Source organism: Primulina tabacum, chromosome 18 (assembly GCF_025594145.1).
Source record: "Primulina tabacum isolate GXHZ01 chromosome 18, ASM2559414v2, whole genome shotgun sequence".
Taxonomy (NCBI): Eukaryota; Viridiplantae; Streptophyta; class Magnoliopsida; order Lamiales; family Gesneriaceae; genus Primulina; species Primulina tabacum.
Genome location: NC_134567.1, coordinates 15,570,165 through 15,589,107, shown reverse-complemented (window position 1 = coordinate 15,589,107; position 18,943 = coordinate 15,570,165). Strand labels below are relative to the sequence as shown.

Genomic DNA, 18,943 nt, shown 5'->3' with positions numbered 1-18,943 from the left:
TTTGCACTTAATGTTCATGAAAAAGGTAAATTTCCTTCACAACCTCTGCCTAATCCCAAGGATCATCATTCACAAACTGGAACTTCTGGAACTCAACCGATGGATCAGGTAAAATCTGTTACTACCCTTCGAAGTGGTAAGGTTGTGGAAAAATCCATTCTTGAACCTTGTGAAGATGATGATAAATCAACTCCCAAGGGTAAGGAAGTGGAACCCATAACTTGCGAAGAGGAGGTTCAACAGACAGTGTCACCACCATTCCCTCATGCATTGAAAAATACAAAAAAATCAAATTTGAATTCTGATATATTTGATATTTTTAAACAAGTAAAAGTTAATATTCCTTTATTAGATGCAATAAAACATGTACCATCATATGCCAAATTTTTGAAAGACTTGTGCACTGTGAAAAGAAAATTGAATGTGAAAAAGAAAGCATTTTTAGCCGAACAAGTAAGTGCAATCATTCAAAATAATAATACTTTGAAATACAAAGACCCTGGTTGTCCTACTATTTCATGTATTATTGGAGAACGAAAGATTAAAAAAGCCTTGCTTGATCTTGGAGCTAGTGTGAATTTACTTCCATATTCAGTTTATCAAGAACTCAATCTAGGCGAGTTAAAACCTACTTCGGTAACACTTTTACTTGCCGATAGATCTGTTAAGGTGCCAAGAGGTATGGTAGAAGACGTATTGGTCCAAGTTGATAACTTTGTATATCCTGTCGATTTCATAGTTTTAGATACACAACCTATCAAAGCTTGTAATGCAATTCCTGTAATTCTGGGTCGTCCATTTTTAGCAACTTCTAATGCTCTTATAAATTGCAGGAATGGAATAATGAAGTTGTCATTTGGTAACATGACCTTGGAGCTCAATGTTTTTAATCTTTGTAAGCAACCACATGACAAAGGAGATGAAAGTGAAGATGAAAATCTTATTGAAACTCTTGTGGAAGAAAACATTCAAGAAGGGAGTACTCGTGATCAATTAGATATTTGTTCAATTGAAACTGTTAAAGAAAATATTGAAATTGATCTTGATGATTTTATCAGCTATCACTCGTTACCAGGATCAGAGAAAGAATTTGATGCAAAATATGAGAACAAAGACGAACCACCCATATTGGAGTTAAAACCCTTGCCAGAAGAATTGAAGTATGCATTTCTTGGAGAAGATGAAACATATCCGGTGGTAATTTCTTCCAAACTAGCAAGTGATGAAGAAGGTAAATTAGTTGATATGCTTAAAAGACATAAAAATGCAATTGGTTGGACACTAAAAGATCTCAAGGGCATTAATCCACTAATTTGCACTCACAAAATTCACTTAGAAGAAAATGCAAAAACATCTCAACAACCACAAAGGAGATTAAATCCACACATGAAAGATGTTGTGAAAACTGAAGTTCTCAAACTACTTGATGTTGGGATTATCTACCCTATTTCTGATAGTAAGTGGGTAAGCCCAACACAAGTAGTCTTAAAAAAATCTGGCATCACAGTGATAAAAAATGAAAAAGGTGAATTGTTAACAAGTCGAGTCCCATCTAATTGGCGGATGTGTATTGATTATAGAAAATTAAACGACGCCACTAGAAAAGATCATTTTCCATTATCATTTTTGGATCAAATTTTAGAAAGAGTAGCAGGTCATCCATACTACTGTTTTCTTGATGGATATTCAGGTTATTATCAAATTCTCATTGCACTCGAAGATCAAGATAAAACTACATTCACATGTCCTTTTGGAACATTTGCATTTAGAAGATGTCATTTGGATTATGCAATGCCCCAGCAACATTTCAAAGATGTATGCTAAGCATTTTTTGCGACATGGTTGAAAATTGTTTGGAAATTTTCATGGATGATTTAACTGTCTTTGGGAATACATTTGATAATTGTCTTGAAAATTTGGAAAAAGTTTTAAAAAGATGCGAGGAAAAAGGTCTTATTTTAAATTGGAAAAAATGTCATTACATGATTACTTCTGGAATTGTTTTGGGACATGTTGTGTCATCTCATGGAATTGAAGTTGATAAAGCAAAAGTTGATGTCATTGCCAATTTACCCTCTCCAAAAACCATTAAAGAAATTCGCTCATTTTTGGGACATGCTGGATTTTATAGCAGGTTTATAAAGGACTTTAGTTTAATCTCTAAACCCATTTGTAACCTCTTAACAAAAGACACTGCATTTGAGTGGACTCAAGAATGTCAAAATGCTTTTGATAAAATCATTCGACATTTAACATCAGCTCCTATCATGCAACCTCCTGATTGGTCTTTACCATTTGAAATCATGTGCGATGCGACTGATTATGCAGTCGGTGCAGTATTGGGTCAAATAAGAAACGGTAAGCCTTATGTGATATATTATGCAAGTAGAACTTTAAACAATTCTCAAATGAATTACTCCACAACTGAAAAAGAACTACTTGCTGTAATATTTGCATTAGATAAATTTCGTTCTTATTTGATTGGATCAACGACTATTGTGTTTACTGATCATTCTGCTATTAGATATTTGTTGACCAAACAGGATGCAAAGCCACGACTGATACGATGGATTTTGTTGCTCCAAGAATTTGACATTGTGATCAAAGATAAAAAAGGAACCGAGAATGTCGTAGCCGATCATTTATCGAGACTAGTAACAGGATCATCTTGTGAAATGACACCAATTAAGGATAATTTTCCTGATGAACATCTATTTTAAGTTACTACTACACCTTGGTTTGCTAACATAGTAAATTTTCTTGTGACAGGAAAAATGCCACAACAATGGAGTTCTCAAGATAAAAGAAAATTTTTGAATGAGGTAAAAAACTTTTATTGGGATGATCCGTATCTGTTCAAGTATTGTCCGGATCAAATTTTTCGACGGTGCATACCCGACAATGAGGTAAGTAGTGTCATTAAATTTTGTCATTCAGAAGCATGCGAAGGACATTTTTCTTCAAAGAAAACGGCTGCAAAAATCTTGCAGTGTGGATTTTATTGGCCCACTTTGTTTAAATACACCCACGAAATCTGCAAGATCTGTGAAAATTGTCAAAAATTGGGTGCGATTTCAAAAAGAAACATGATGCCTTTGAATCCTATCATTGAAATTGAAATCTTTGACTGTTGGGGAATTGATTTTATGGGACCTTTTCCACCGTCGTTTGGATACTTGTATATTTTAGTTGGATTTGATTATGTTTTCAAATGGATAGAGGCAATTCCATGTCGAACAAATGATCATAAAATCGTCATCAAATTTTTAAAAGAAAATATTTTTAGTAGATTTGGAATTCCTCGAGCCATGATAAATGATGGGGGAACTCACTTTGTTAATAAACCATTTGCTTCATTAATGAAAAAATATGGTATTACTCATAAAGTAACTACTCCTTATCATCCTCAAACAAATGGACAAGTTGAATTAGCTAATAGGGAGATAAAGCAAATTTTGGAAAAACTGTTAACTCAAATAGAAAAGATTGGTCTCTGCGACTTAATGATGCACTTTGGGCATATCGAACAGCTTTTAAAACATCATTGAATATGTCTCCCTATAGTTTGGTTTATGCAAAACATTGTCATTTGCCTGTAGAATTGGAACATAAAGCTTATTGGGCGATCAAAAATTTAAATTCAAGCATGGATAATGCCAACAAATTGCGTAAATTGCAACTTAATGAACTTGATGAACTCAGAAATGACGCGTATGAGAAATCAAGGATTTATAAAGCAAAAATCAAATCATTTCATGATAAAACAATTCTTAGAAAATATTTTGAGATTGGTAAAAAAGTTTTGCTTTATAATTCTCGACTTCACATATTCCCAGAAAAATTATGATCAAGATGGATATGCTCATATGTTGTAAAGCATGTGTATACTTATGGAGCTGTGGATATTGAAAATCCTAAAATGGTGATATTTTTAAAGTAAATGGACAAAGGCTTAAACCATTTTTAGAAAATGAAATCTTTTAAGAAGAGCTTATTTCCCTTTCTGATCCTTGATTTTTTTTCTTTTTTTGGTGTTGCATTTAAGTTTGTTTGTTTTTATTTCAGGTTTTCTTAATCTTTTTATTTTCCCGGTTAAATGGCGGATAACGGTACTCCGTGACTCTCATAGTCGGTTAAATCAGTTTCCCACAATTGCTGATACAAAAATAAAAAAAAAATCATTTCTTTTCTTTTCAAAATAGATGAAATTCTTTCAAAAATTTATAAATATTTTCCCTCTGTTTTTGAAAATGTCCTAAGAAAAATTTATGCAGAAAGGTGTGAAAGATTGAAATTGCTAATGCAAAAAGGAATTCCAGAAGATATTCGTCTTGTAATAGAAGCTAAGGTCCGATTAGGAGGAGAAGTTCCACAATCATTGCCCATTCGGTATTTGCCTGGATTAGGAAAAAGCACTTATGCGAAAAAACGAAGGGCCAAAAGTTTAGGGGTTTGTCATAAGTGTGCAAGATGGACTTGTGACAAACGATGCAGATCTTTGGGATGTGTTTCCAATAACAGAGAAGATAAAATTGGTTTCATTAAGAATGGGCTGAGTAAGGAGTCTTTAGATAACATCTTATTGACTCTTGAGACGCATTCTAGTGGACATATGCATATTGAAATTCTCCGTTTATGGAAACAATTCCAAGATGAGCGTCATAGTCTTGGGAATCCGACTAAAAAAGACCCTATTTACCAATTTATAAGAAAATTGGATGGGAAGCATATCCTCGACTCATAGAAGGCGTTGAAGCCGTTTCTGGACGTAAAACCAGAGGAAAATTACAAAAAAAGAAAGTAAAAACATGGCTGGATCCTCTGCACAAACATTGAAAAATATTTGTGTATTTTGTGGGTCGAGTCCTGGAAAAAATGAAGTGTTTGTAGAAGCAGCGAATAATCTTGGAAAGATATTGGCTGAGAGAAAAATTCACTTGGTATATGGGGGAGGTAATATTGGGTTAATGGGATCTGTTTCAACATCTGCTCATCTTGGAGGTAGTCAGGTTTTGGGTATTATTCCTACAGCTTTTGATGAAGGAAATATTACAGGTGTTACGATTGGGGAGGAATTAAAAGTTTTTTCTATGTATGAAAGAATCACTCAAATGATTGAAAATTTTGATGCTTTTATCGCACTACCAGGTGATTTTGGTACATTAGAAGAAATTTTTCACACTGTTTCTTGGGCAGAACTTAATATCCATAATAAACCTGTGGGCTTGTTGAATATCAATAATTATTATGACAGTTTGTTGACATTTCTTGATAAAGCTGTGGAATAGAATTTCATTTCAGAAAATTCACGATGGATGCTCATCTGTGCTTCGACTGCCGACCAATTAATTAATGATTTGGAAGCTTTTGTTCATAAGCCTGATCTGATGATAACAAAGATCAATTGGTCGCAATCAAGCAGTATGAAAAAGAAGTTGGATCATTGATTCAAAAGTCGTGGATTGGTTTGCGTTTGTTTCAGTTTGTTATCTTCAATAAAATTCCAGGTGATATATCTTTCATTATGTACTCTTTATTAATAGTTATTTTGACATTAGGGACAATGTCATATTCTAATTGGGGGGAGAACAAACTTATAAAAAAAAATTAAAAAATTAAAAAAAATAAAAAAAATATATAAAATCATGTTTATTGTTTGTATCTTAGTAATTTTTGCAAAAATGTCATACATTATATGTTTGAAAGATTTAAATTAGAACATGCATTAATCTATTTAAGAATGTTTAAATTTTTATTTGAAAAAAAAAAGTCAATTTTAATATTCTGATCAATATAAAAATATGATTTATGAAATCTTTTTGAGTGATTAACCATTGTGATAAAATCAGGTATTAAAGTATATGGCCCAAGATATACCTTATAAGAGTACCTAAAATTTTAAACTCACACATATTTTGTGAGTGAGTGGAGAGGACTGAGAAAACAACCTTCGAGCCTTTATTGATCATGAGAGAGACTATCTATTGTTCTTATTTTGAAAAAAAAAATGATATTTCCTGAAAAAAAAGGAGAAAAATACAAAAAGAAAGATATTGAAGATCTATGTAATTTTTAAGTTATATGCTACGGCCCATATATCTCTCATAAAAAAAAAAAGAAAGAGATAAATTTATTGTACAAATTAAATAAATATGTGGTCAAGAAGCATAAACTTAGTCTGATTCCATGATGTTATAAAAAAAAAAATATATATATATATATCAGGAAAAAATATATAATAAGAACAACTAGATTTTGAATCAATGGATTTTCTATCTTTTGATTAGTTTGGCTCGTTTGTCTGTCTGCATTCTGTAAACTATTTTTCTGAGCATTTATCTGTATTCCAACTCCATGGGAGAAATCGTTGCCATAAATTGAAACATTTATTAACCTGTGAGGATATGGAGTTGAGACTCTTACTAGGAATTTCTGAAGGCCGTGTACATTTAACTACCTGAAATAAGCTTTGAATTGATCATCTCAAATTATTTCATAAATTATAATTATGATGATCTTGATATAACTTTGACAGTTTTCAAATTTAATTTAAACACTTAGATAGTTTTGATTACATTTCTATTTAAATTAATCAATATGTTTTGTATTGCTATTAACGCTTAAATTGCTAGGGACTAGAAATAAGCTGGTTGGAAGGTGTGATAAACATAAAAATTGTACATTATTTAAATGTTTTATAATATAAATATATAGTTTTTTTTTTATTAAATGTTTAAATATTATATGTTTTATAATAAATTGTATATAGTTGCACGGACAATGAGCGACTCCTGGCAGGCTTCAAGGTGGAGGGAACATGAATGAACCGACCCACACGGGAATGAGAGGGATTCCGAGACTGTTCAATGTAATGGACTGTACAGTTGAAGATGGCTTAAAAGATTTGAAATGTACTACTCATACCACGAAGGTGCATCTTCTTTTCGGTAGCTCATCATATAAGAACTCCAAAGTTAAGTGTGCTTGACTTGGGGCAATTTTGGGATGAGTGACCTCCTGGGAAGTTTCCTAGGGTGCGTGTGAGTGAGGACATAAGCACGCTGGAAAGACTCGTCTTGGTACAGTGAGGACAGTCGTCGAATCTGGGACGTTACAGTATTCCTCCTGTCTCTTCAAGCAGTTCCAACGTCCCTCATCCTTCATGGACACCTCAACGTTTTGAAAGACTCAAGAAGGCTCTTGAGAAGTACGTCTTTTCAAAAGTTATGTCCGTTTGGACCACGGTTCATGATCTCCAAACAATTCACAGTGGTGAATTTCCTGCTACTGCTAAGCAGAGATCAATTGCAAGGAAATAAAAAAGGCGTTTTGAAGTCGACCACATTTCATAGCTTGCCACTGATCAAGTTCTATTACATGTGATGCTGTGGAAGGAGTGGCATCAGCTTGAAAAGATCTCCTCTTCAGAAACCTTCAGAAGACTTAATTGCCATGATATGTCTAATTGGATTTCCATTTGGCAAGATTCTGTTGAGAGAGAAATGAATCGTGTAGTTTGGTTTAGATTTTATTCGCAATAAAATCCTGTTACGATTCATTGTTCTTTCCTTTTTCTGTTGAGAGAGAAATGAATCGTGTAGTTTGGTTTAGATTTTATTCGCAATAAAATGCTGTTATGATTCATTGTTCTTTCCTTTTTCTTATTTGCAAAACTAACTGGCATCAGTTGACAAACAGAGAGCTAAACTGATAAGTGATTAACTGGCATCAGTTGACAAACATTTAACTAACTGAATACAGTAACTGATAAATGACTAATTGAATGAACAACAACTGACATATCAACAATAAAACTGATAAAATTAAGACAAGTCAATTAAGCCAAGAATATTGCGAAAGTGAGAAAACTTAGTCTCTCGGTAAAGGTTTGGTGAAGATATCAGCAACTTGTTGTTCAGTTGGCACATATTTCAGTTTGATTGCTTTCTTCAGAGCATGATCTCTGATGAAATGATGCCTGACATTAATGTGCTTGGTCTTTGAGTGAATAACTGGATTGTATCTGATAACAATTGTGCTTGTATTGTGACAAAACATTGGAGATTCTTTTCAATCGACTCCATAATCTTTCAGTTGTTGCTGAATCCTGAGCAGTTGAGCACAGCAGCTTCGAGCAATATTCTGCTTCAGTTGTGGAAGTAGCTATGGATGTTTGCTTCTTACTGAATCATGAGATCAGTCTGTCTCCTAGAAACTGACAAGATCCACTGGTGCTTTTACGATCTAGCTTACATCCGGCATAATTTGCATCTGAATATTCAACTAAATTGAAAGAATAATTTTAGCATACCATAATCCCACATTTTTTGTGCCTTTAAGATATTTTAAAATATGTTTGGCAGCTGAAAAATGCAATTGCTTAGGATTTGCCTGAAATCTAGCACACATATAAACTTCAAATACAATATCAGGACGACTAGCAGTTATGTACAATATTGAACCTACTAAACCTCTGTAGAGTGTCGTCTCAACTGATATTCCCCCTTGATCATTGTCTAGTTTGTGTAAAGGCCCGTATTTCATTTTCATAATTTTGCGGAATAATTAAAATTTTTCTAAATAAATAATTATCTTGTCTCATTTAATTAAAATAAACATGTAAATAATTTTTAACTTTAAAATAACAGCGGAAGCGAATAATGTTTTCAACCAACAATTTAAAAATAATCTAGCGTAAACATCAATTTAAAATAGTCCAACGTATTAAAACTGAGTTTGAATAATAAAAAGTGCATAAATTAAATCATGAGGTCCTCGGGTTTACTACTGCTGTCCCAAGATCGCTCACTGGTCTCCGCCCGCGGTCCCGACCTCGTCAATACCTACAACAATCAAGTCTAGTGAGTCTAAAGACTCAACATGTATATATCGTGAATAACAAGTAAATATATCATAAAATCGCATGCAACGTAAAAATAAAGTATCGTAAATCGTACGGTGAAAATCGTATCATGAATAATTATAACTACGTGCATATATGAAAATCATACGTAAAAGCTTTGCTCAATAGAGATCTGTCATATCATATCATAATTTTCTGGTAGAGATAATGTTTCTAAGCAAGTGGCCCATAACATAGCATAAGCGCCTGATCAGACTAAACCACAGTATACTGGGCGGTAGAGATCAATCACAGCCCTTGGACTGGATGTCCGTACCCATACATAATCATAAACCGGTCGTAAGTCACCGGGCGGAAAGGTCCTCGGTTGCGCCTACCGACTTTCAAACCCATAAGCATAAAGTGGCCACAAGACATATAGCATATATCTCAAAAATAAACATTTTGAATTTTTATGCACGTAATATAATTATAACCTTATTTTTACCGGATGAGTTGGATCGTTCCCAGGCTTGCTGCGACTTACTACTAATATGTGACACATGCAATAAATCTTAATTTGACAAAATTTTAGCAATAGAACCAAAAACGAGACTATTCGGACAAACAACTTGATTTTTGACCATGGCTTCGTATCAACCCGAACCAACATTAAACCGACGTTTAACCATGACTTAAAAATACCCCAAACATACTGAAAAATTTGCACAATAAATGTAACGCACGAAAAAGGCGAAAGGAATCCAAAAACATAAGACGCTCTTTCGAGAGTCATTTTGGCACCTTTCGCCGTAAATTCTCGTACGACCTCTAAACTCGACCAAATCACAAACTGCCAAAAACATGACTTTCCTAACTCATTGAGGTACTGTCTAGTCCAAGGCCATGGGCTAAAAGCCAACCAAGAGCTCAAACAAGTACCAAAACCGAAGTTCAAAGCTGCTGGAAAAGTGCAGCAGCAGCAGTTTATTTGCTTGTGGTGAAAATTCCAAAATAAATGACTATGGGCTTGAACCACTGCCCAAGGATTCTTACCAACATCCTAAGGCATGTCTTGGACCATGGCTAAGGGCTAGAAGCCAACCACAATCCAAGGAAACACCTAGGACAATTACAGCATAGCAACCAAGAACACCACTTGCTGCATAGTGTGTTGTATTGAACCATTTTACTGTCTTGTCTCGTTCCAAGGGCCATTTTATCGCCCATGGCTCGATCTAGACATGGTAGAGTATTGTAGGAACCATGGCTATGGTCCCTAGGACAGCCAAGATTCGAACATCCCTCAAGCAACTCAAGGACAGCAAATTGTGACTCATTTCTGGAGCTTATGTAAAGTTGCTGTCATTGCTTCGTTCTTTGAGGGTATGGACTGAAACCAATGGACCAATAACACCCTAACACACTCTAAATTATGCCTAGAAGCAGCCTTGAGTGCCTGGAATCGAGCAACATCCTGTAAGCAACAAAGATCAGCAAACCGTGAAGTGGAAAACAAGGGAGCCGAAAATTCTGTACAACTTATTGCTTGGAGTGTTGCTGTCCATTTCGGCTTATGTCTTGAATCATGCATATATGATGGTTTTAAAATATCTATAGGACTTGATTGAAGAGAAAAGAAACAACATATACATGCCTGGAATTCGTTTTGAAGAAAAACAAATTAAAACGACAATACGACGCGACGGGATCGGAGTTGGCTTCCCTCTTGATCTCTTACTGATTTTCTGCTACATTCACGACCTAAGCTGCTGATCTTTCTGATATTTTCGAAACTTAAGGTTGTAGGAAGTGTAAGGGATGCAAGTGAATGATATGGGAGGTCTTAAAGGTGTAATAATATCCATTAAGTTGGGGGTTACAAGTCTAGGGGTTAAGGGAATTTGAAATACTTCTTCTTGCTCATAACAGCCAATGATTTGGTCTTATTTTACTGCATGTACACGCTGATTTGCTAGGTTAGTGGCTTGAGTAGGATTAAGGTGCATTATAGTATTTGAATTAATCATAATTGGTGACTTAAAGGTGGAGAATGAATACACCATAGAAGTGCAATTAGAGATGGTTTGACTTGAGGGTTCCCAACCTTTGAAATATTTTAAATGTTGGTTATTATTATTAATTTGCATTGTATATTTTTTTATTTTTATTTAAACCTCGCATTTTAATTGTTTAAAATTTTAAACCTTCCTTATATTTATTTTAATGCATTAACAAATTAATTTAGTTTAGCATCTTGCTTAGAACTTTTGCATGGCATACATGACCTCAATTTAAATGTTTAAATGCTATGTTTAATTTCTTGAATATATATTTACCCTATATTAGTTCATCCCCAATTGTTTACACATTTTACTTAAACTTTAATTAAATATTGAACCTAATAGAATTTATTTACTAATTTGATTCCCATTAATTAAATAAATCCTAAAACATTCTTTTTCTTCAAATTAAATTATTTCTTGCCTTAAATTAAATTTAGGAATAGTTGTCTTATTATTAATCTTATCTCAAATCTCTAAACTCCGGTCCGACCTCGCGTATTTATCTTGAAAAGATAAAACTAAACCTCTACCTTTAAAATAAATAATCATGACTTAACATTTATTAAAATAATTCAAACACTTCATATTTATATATCATATTCATTTTTAATTTAAATAGTAGCAATTATGCATGGTTCATACGGATTTTGATTTTTTTTCGGGTTCTACAGTTTGACTGATGAACTCATGGGAGTACTTGCAGGTGAACATGTTTCCACGCCAAATTTCTTGAGCATTTCCTTCGTATATTTGGTATGAATGATAAAAATACAAGTTTCTAGTTGCTTCACTTGCAGACCGAGGAAAAATGTCAGTTCACCCATCATACTCATCTCAAATTTCTCCTGCATTAACTTGGCAAACTTCTCACATAATTTGGGGTTAGTTGACCCAAATATAATATCATCAACATAAATTTGCACAAGTAAGATGTGATCATTCTTAGAGAATTTGAAAAAAGTCTTATCAACTGATTTAACAGTAAAATCATGATCATTAGAAATTTTGAAGGTGTTTCATACCAAGCTCATGGAGCTTGTTTAAGACCATATAAAGCTTTTTTCAGATGATAGACATGATCAGGAAAAGAATGAATGATAAAACCTAGTGTTTGTTCAACATAAACTTCTTCCTGTAACTGACCATTCAGAAAGGCAATCTTCACATCCATCTGGTAGACTTTAAAGTTTTTGAATGATGCATAGGCAAAGAACATTCTGATTGCTTCCAGTCTTACAACTGGTGCATAAGTTTCATCGTAGTCAATTCATTCTTCTTGCCTGTATCCTTGAGCTACAAGTCTTGTTTTGTTGCGTACAACTGAACCATCTTCGTTCAGTTAGTTTCTAAATACTTATTTTGTACCTATAATAGTCTTAAAGAATGGTCTTGGAATTAAGTTCCAGACATTGTTATGGGTAAAATGATTTAGCTCTTCTTGCATAGAATTTATCCAGTTAGGATCAGCAAGAGCTTCATCAGTTTTCTTTGGTTTCAGCTGTGAAACGAAAGATGAATGAATAAATAAATTAAGCATTTGATTTCTAGTTCTTACCGGTCAGATGGATCACCTATCACTAATTCTGGAGGATGTGATTTCTTCCATCTGAGCTCAGTATTTGTTGCATCCATATCAGCAACTGCTTCAGGTGGCAACTGAATGTTTTCTTCAATTTCAGTTAGAGTTGTATCACTTGGTATCTGAATATTATCAATATGCTCAGCCAACTGATTATCAGGAACAACTTCCTGTTCAAATGATTGATCCAGTACTTCTGGTTCAGGTGTTTGAAGGATGTTTCGATTGATATGATTCTCTTCTTCATTATCATCCTCCAAACTGATATCTGTAAATCGATCAACTAGCTCAACTAGATCAGTTGGCTTATCAGTTAGCACAGATTCATCAAATACAACATGTATTGATTCTTCAACATTTAAAGAGCTTTTATTAAAAACTCTATAAGATTTACTCACTGAAAAATATCCAAGAAATATTCCCTTTGCAGATTTAGCATCAAAAGCTTTTAAATGATTTTTGTCATTATCAAGAATAAAACATCTGCAGCCGAATATTTTGAAGTAGGAAACCATACTTTTTCGTCCATGCCAGATCTCATATGGTGTTTTCAAATAATTCTTATTAATCATTGATCTGTTCTGAGTGTAACATGTAGTGTTTACTGCTTCTGCCCAAAACCTTTGAGAAATACCAGAATCAGCAAGCATTGTTCTAGCAGCTTCTTTAAGGGTCTGATTTCTTCTCTCAGCTACATCATTTTGCTGAGGAGTTCTAGATGCTGAGAGCTCATGCTTGATCCCTGTATTTTTTAAAAATGTTGAAAGATTTTGAATGATGAATTCAGTCCCTCTATCAGATCTAATTCGATCAATCCCAACTGATTTTTCATTTAATAATCTTTTGAAAAGCTTAATCAGTTGTGCAGCAGTTTGGTCTTTGGATTTGAGAAAAATAACCCAAGCAAATCTTGAAAAATCATCCACAAATACTAAGGTGTATTTCATTCCCCCTAAACTCATGACTGGTATTGGACCAAAAAGATCCATATGTAACAGTTCTAAGCATCGGGAGGATGATTTACAACCTCTGTTTTTGAATGAAGATCTTACTTGCTTATCAAACTGACATGCAGAACAAATTTTATCTTTTTAGAAATCTATTTTGGGCAAACCAGTTACAAGATCATGGTTACTCAGATAGGCAATAGATTTAAAGTTTAAGTGGTTCAACCTCTCATGCAACAACTAGTTTTTAGAAGATTTGGAAGCAATGAAATAAACTGATGCATAAAATTGATCAGTCCAACTGACTTTGTAAGTATTTCCACAACGATTGCCAGTTAGGATGACCTCATCAGTTGAGTCTCTAACTGAACAAGTGTGTTTTTCGAACTGAACTGAGAAATTATTGTCGCATAAGTGACTGATGCTAATCAGGTTATACTTCAAATTCTCAACTAGTAAAACATCTTTAACAGTGAAGTTACCATGGATAAGCTTACCCTTACCCACATTTTTACCTTTGGAGTTGTCTCCAAAACTGATTTTTGGTTCAGTGTATTTGATCAGTTGAGATAGTAGACTTGCATCCCCTGTCATATGCCGTGAGCATCCACTGTCTAGATGCCAGGTGGATTCCTTGTTTGTACCTGTCACCTACAATCACACAGTATATGATCTTGGTACCCATATTCATTTGGGTCCTAAACTGATTAGTCCTTTGGGAACCCAGACTTGGACCAGTCTAACTGAATTTCCTGTTGTTGTGTTCCAAATAGTTTTTCTTGACTTTTGGGTATTAAGTGTGTGGTGTGAGGAAGAAACAATATGATTTGTACCTTTTTTCAACTGACTGTTATTTTGATACCGCTTCTGAACTGGCTTAAAGTTGTAGTAATTGTAATAGCCATTCCTTGAGTGCTGATTTTTGTAACTGAACCATTTAGGTTACCAGTTTCTTGAATTAGTTGAACTCTCAGAGCTATATCCAATTCCATACAATTTGGCTCTATTCTTAGTTTCAGTCAATTGAACAGTTGATTTACTTGGTTCTGAGAATTCATTTACCATAGTTTATTTTACAAACATAATGTACTTTCCTTTGTTTTCATTCAACCTTGACTGTGTATAACTTGCAGACTTTTCAACATGAGTGTTAAAGCCTAAATCAGTTTTATCATCAACTGATTTTTGTGAATTTTGCATTTCAGTCAATGTAACTGAATACTTGTTCCAAGCTTGAATTAGTTTAATATGTTTTGAAATTTCAGTTTTTAACTGATATATCAAAGCTTGGTTCTCAATCATTTCAGCTTTTTGCTCTGTAATATCCCTTTTTAGACTCAACACTTCAACTGACTCATCAGTTTCAGTTTTGTCATCATTGGGATCATCTTACTCAGCTCTGACCTTCTCAAATGATCGAGAAAGTTTGTGATACTCATTTACCATGTTATGCAATGTGGTAATGAATTCCTCATGAGTGAAATCAGTAATGCTAAAGTCAAATACATGTTCACTTGATGACTTCAGTTCAGCATCATCTGCCATTAAGCACTTGACTTCTTCTTCATCATCACTTGAACTGATTGGGATTTTAGGTTCAGACTCCTCACTGTCAGTTTCTGCCCACTTTAACTTACTCTCCTCATTTAGAAGCACCTCATGTTTTTTTATGAGAGATTTCTTGTCATCCTTGGTTCTTCTTCTGTGCTCATAGGGCTTCTTTTCCTTTTCATTTGATCCTCGACTGTCCTTATTTGGCTTGGGACAGTCAGCAATGAAATGGCCAGTCTTGCCACAGTTGTAGCAAGCATAATGTTCTTCTTTGAAGTGATTTTTCTGATATTGTTTATGAAAGTTTCCTTGATTTCTCCTCATAAACCTTCCAAACTTCTTGACAAACAATGACATTACGTCATCGCTCAGCTGATCAGCAGATTTGTCAACTGAACCAGTTGGTTCCAGCTTGAAAGAAGTTAAAGCAGTTGTGACATATGATGTAGAAGGTTCCCCTTCTCTGGTTTGTAGTTCAAACTCGTATGCCTTTAGATCAGCAAACAAATCATGAAGTTCAACCTTGTTAAGGTCCTTTGATTCACGCATAGCCATGGTCTTGACGTCCCATTATTTGGGAAGACCTCTTATGTAAGGGCCCGTATTTCGTATTCATAATTTTACGAAATTATTAAAAATTTTTTCTTTAAATAAATAAACTTGCAATGTATAAAAACTTTCGTAAAATAACTCAACGGTTTAACATAAACATAGCAGCGGAAACTGAATAATGTTATAAACAATAACTTAAAATATATAAAAGTTAAAACAAGAGTTTGAACATAAAACTGAATAATTAAACGTGAGGTCCTCGAGTTCGTACTACCGCTGATCCGAGCTAACTCACTGGTCCCCGCCCTCAGCCTCTGCATCGTCAGTACCTACACATCAATCAAGTCTAGTGAGTTTAAAGACCCAACATGCATATATCGTGAATAATAAGTAAATATATCATAAAATCGCATGCAACGTAAAAATATCGTATCGTAAAGCGTAATTGAGTTGGATCGTTTCCAAGCTTGCTGCAACCTAATTCTAACTCAACCCAAACCAATATCGAACCATCGTTTAATTTCCTATTTTAATTTACCAATTAAGTTGGATCATTTCCAGGCTTGCTGCAATCTAATTCTAACATCAGACACATGAAAATAATCTCAACTTGACCAACATCTCATAATCGAACTAAAAACGAGACAATTACGCCCAACAAACTTAGTATCTAAACATGACTCCGTACCAACCCAAACCAATATCGAACCATCGTTTAATCATGATTAAAATACACCTAAAATACTGGAAATTGTAAACCAAGGGCTGTAATACACGAAAATTTTGCATGGAGGCCAAAATCATGAAACGCTCTTTCGAGAGTCACTTTGGCACATTGCACCGTAAATTCTCGTACGACCTCTAAACTTAACCAAATCACAAACGGCCAAAAACATGACCTTACTAACTCAATAAGGTCCAGTCCAGTCCAAGGCCATATGCTAAAAGCCAAACAAGAACTCGAAACAAGCCTCTTGAACCGAAGCCAAAGTTGCTGTCAACAAAAATGCAGCAGCGGCTGCTGTGATTCCTTGGCTTTGTTTTCGAGCCTATGTTCCATTGGGGCTTGAACCACCGATCATAACCTCTTACCAACATCCTAAGGTGTGGCTTGAGCCATGGCTAAGGGCCCTAAGCCAACCACAATCCTAAGCAACCTCCCAAAACAATCCAAAGCTTCACCCGAGAACACATATGCTGTACCGTGGGGAGTGTTGCTTGTTCTTGCTGCCATGTATCATTCCAGTGGTCATATGATCAACCTATGGCATGATCTAAACATCATGAGGTATTGTGTGAACAATGGCTAAGGGCTAGAAGCCAACCAAGATCCACCCCCAACCTCAAAACCGAAACTACTCACACAAAACAGAAATGAAAACCGAAGGGGCACTTGTCTTGTTTATTTGAAAAACCGATGAGACCATGAACCAAGCCATGAAAGGTCATCTTGGTCACATCCTAGACATGCTAAGGAAGTATTCTAACCATGGCTACAGCCCCTAGGACAGCCATGGTTTGAACACATACCTTAGACTCAAATCTGCACTATGGAGAGTTGCTGTCCATTCAGCTGCTGGGGGGGAGGGCTTTAACAAACTGACTAACACCTTCCTATCACACCCTATATCATGTCTATAAGCAGCCTTGAGCCCCTGGAAATCAAGCCAAACCTGAAACCACAAAAACATCAAAACCGTGAGGTGCACAAGTGAAGAGTCGAAAAATTTGCACAATGTTTTTCGAAAGTTCTTGACATGATTTCGGTTTTGTCATAGATCAAGCACATGTAATGGTTTAAAAATAGATATATAACTTGATTGAAGAGCAAAGAAATAATATAGACATGCCTTAAGTTTTTTTACAATAAACAACACAATACGTCGGATCGGGAGACACGGCAAAGGAAATGAAGACACCTTGCTATTGTTGCTGTCTTGTGTGAGAATGGGAGCTTCTAAATCTCTAATATTTCGTGCTAGGGAGAATGAAGAAGGTGGTGAAGCCTTGTGGTCAAATAAGGTGGTGCATGGGTGAGTAATTGATGTCAAGTTGGGGGACATGCATGTTGAATGGTTGTCATTTGTTTTCTTGTTGTTGGGGGAGTTAAATGGTGTCAAGTTGGGATTGTGTGGAGTAGAATATGACCGAGAGTAGGCTGCCAATTAGTGTAGGATTTGTTTAAGTTTTGCTAAGTAGAATCCTAGGCTAGATAAGCTTGATTAAAAGGTTAATTAAGCATAATCTTGATGAATTAAGAAGTCTACAAATAAATTGGTGATTAATTAATTAAAGTAGACTTAAATCCACTTGATTTCATTAAAATAAATTATTTCTTAGCTCGGAATAAATTTAGGAATATTTTTGGATCATAAAATTCATCTCCGATTTCTTATCTCCGGTCCGGTCTCGCGTATATATCTAAAAAGCTAAAATTTGAAATACGCGATTTAAAATCCTTAAAAATAACGTAAATTATTTAAATGTAATTAAATCAACAATTTTTTAAAATAATAACCATTTAAAATTAAATAATAGAAATTATGCACATATCTACGCATATTGGTTTTTCAGGTACTACGTCTTACCACCTTTAGTGTTATTTCTTTGTTAGAATACACGTGCATTCAGCTCGTTTATAATACCACTGATCCTCTCATAATATTCGTGCATCGATTCTCCAAACTTCATCTTGATATTGTCAAATTTCTGAACAGCAATTGATAGCTTGTTTTCCTTGGTTTGTTCGTTTCCTTAACAAAGCTGAATCAGTTTCTCCAATATCTCTTTAGCATTTTTGCACATTTTGATTTTGCTGAAAGTGACTTTATCTAGCGTTTTATATAAGATGTCCTTATCCACATTGTCAAGGTTGGCTTTCCTTTTATCTTCAGTTGTCCATTCCTCTCTGGGCTTCTCAACGCGATGAGGTGCCTCATCTGTTATTGCAACTGCTGTATTTGCTTTTAAGATTTTCATGGGTCCTTTAGTAATGACAAACCACATGTCGTCGCCTTGTGCAGCTAAATGAGCCTGCATTCTGATTTTCCAGTCATCGAAATCTTCTCTGGAGAACATTGGTATTTTATTGAATGAAGACATGGTGATCAGTTTTGTGGATAAGAATATTCTGGGACAAGATTCAACTGCTATGATACCACTTGATAGGATCGATTAACTGGTGAAAGAGTGTTTAGAAGGGAGGTTGAATAAACACTCACGATTTTCACAATCTTTTCGAATGTTGAGTTAGTTTAGTGAAAAACTGAAACTCGGAATCTTGTTAGTCGATATCAATCAGTTAACAATAAAGTGCGGAAATAAACTGACTGATAGATTGAATAAAAACTGAAATAAGAACACATGAGATTTTATGGATGTTCGGAGATTTCAATCACTCCTATGT

At 34.7% G+C, this 18,943-nt stretch overlaps 1 pseudogene; it reads left to right on the top strand.

Moving 5' to 3' along the window:
• Positions 1-5,288, top strand: LOC142533939 (uncharacterized; annotated as a pseudogene).
• The last annotated feature ends 13,655 nt before the right edge of the window (positions 5,289-18,943 follow it).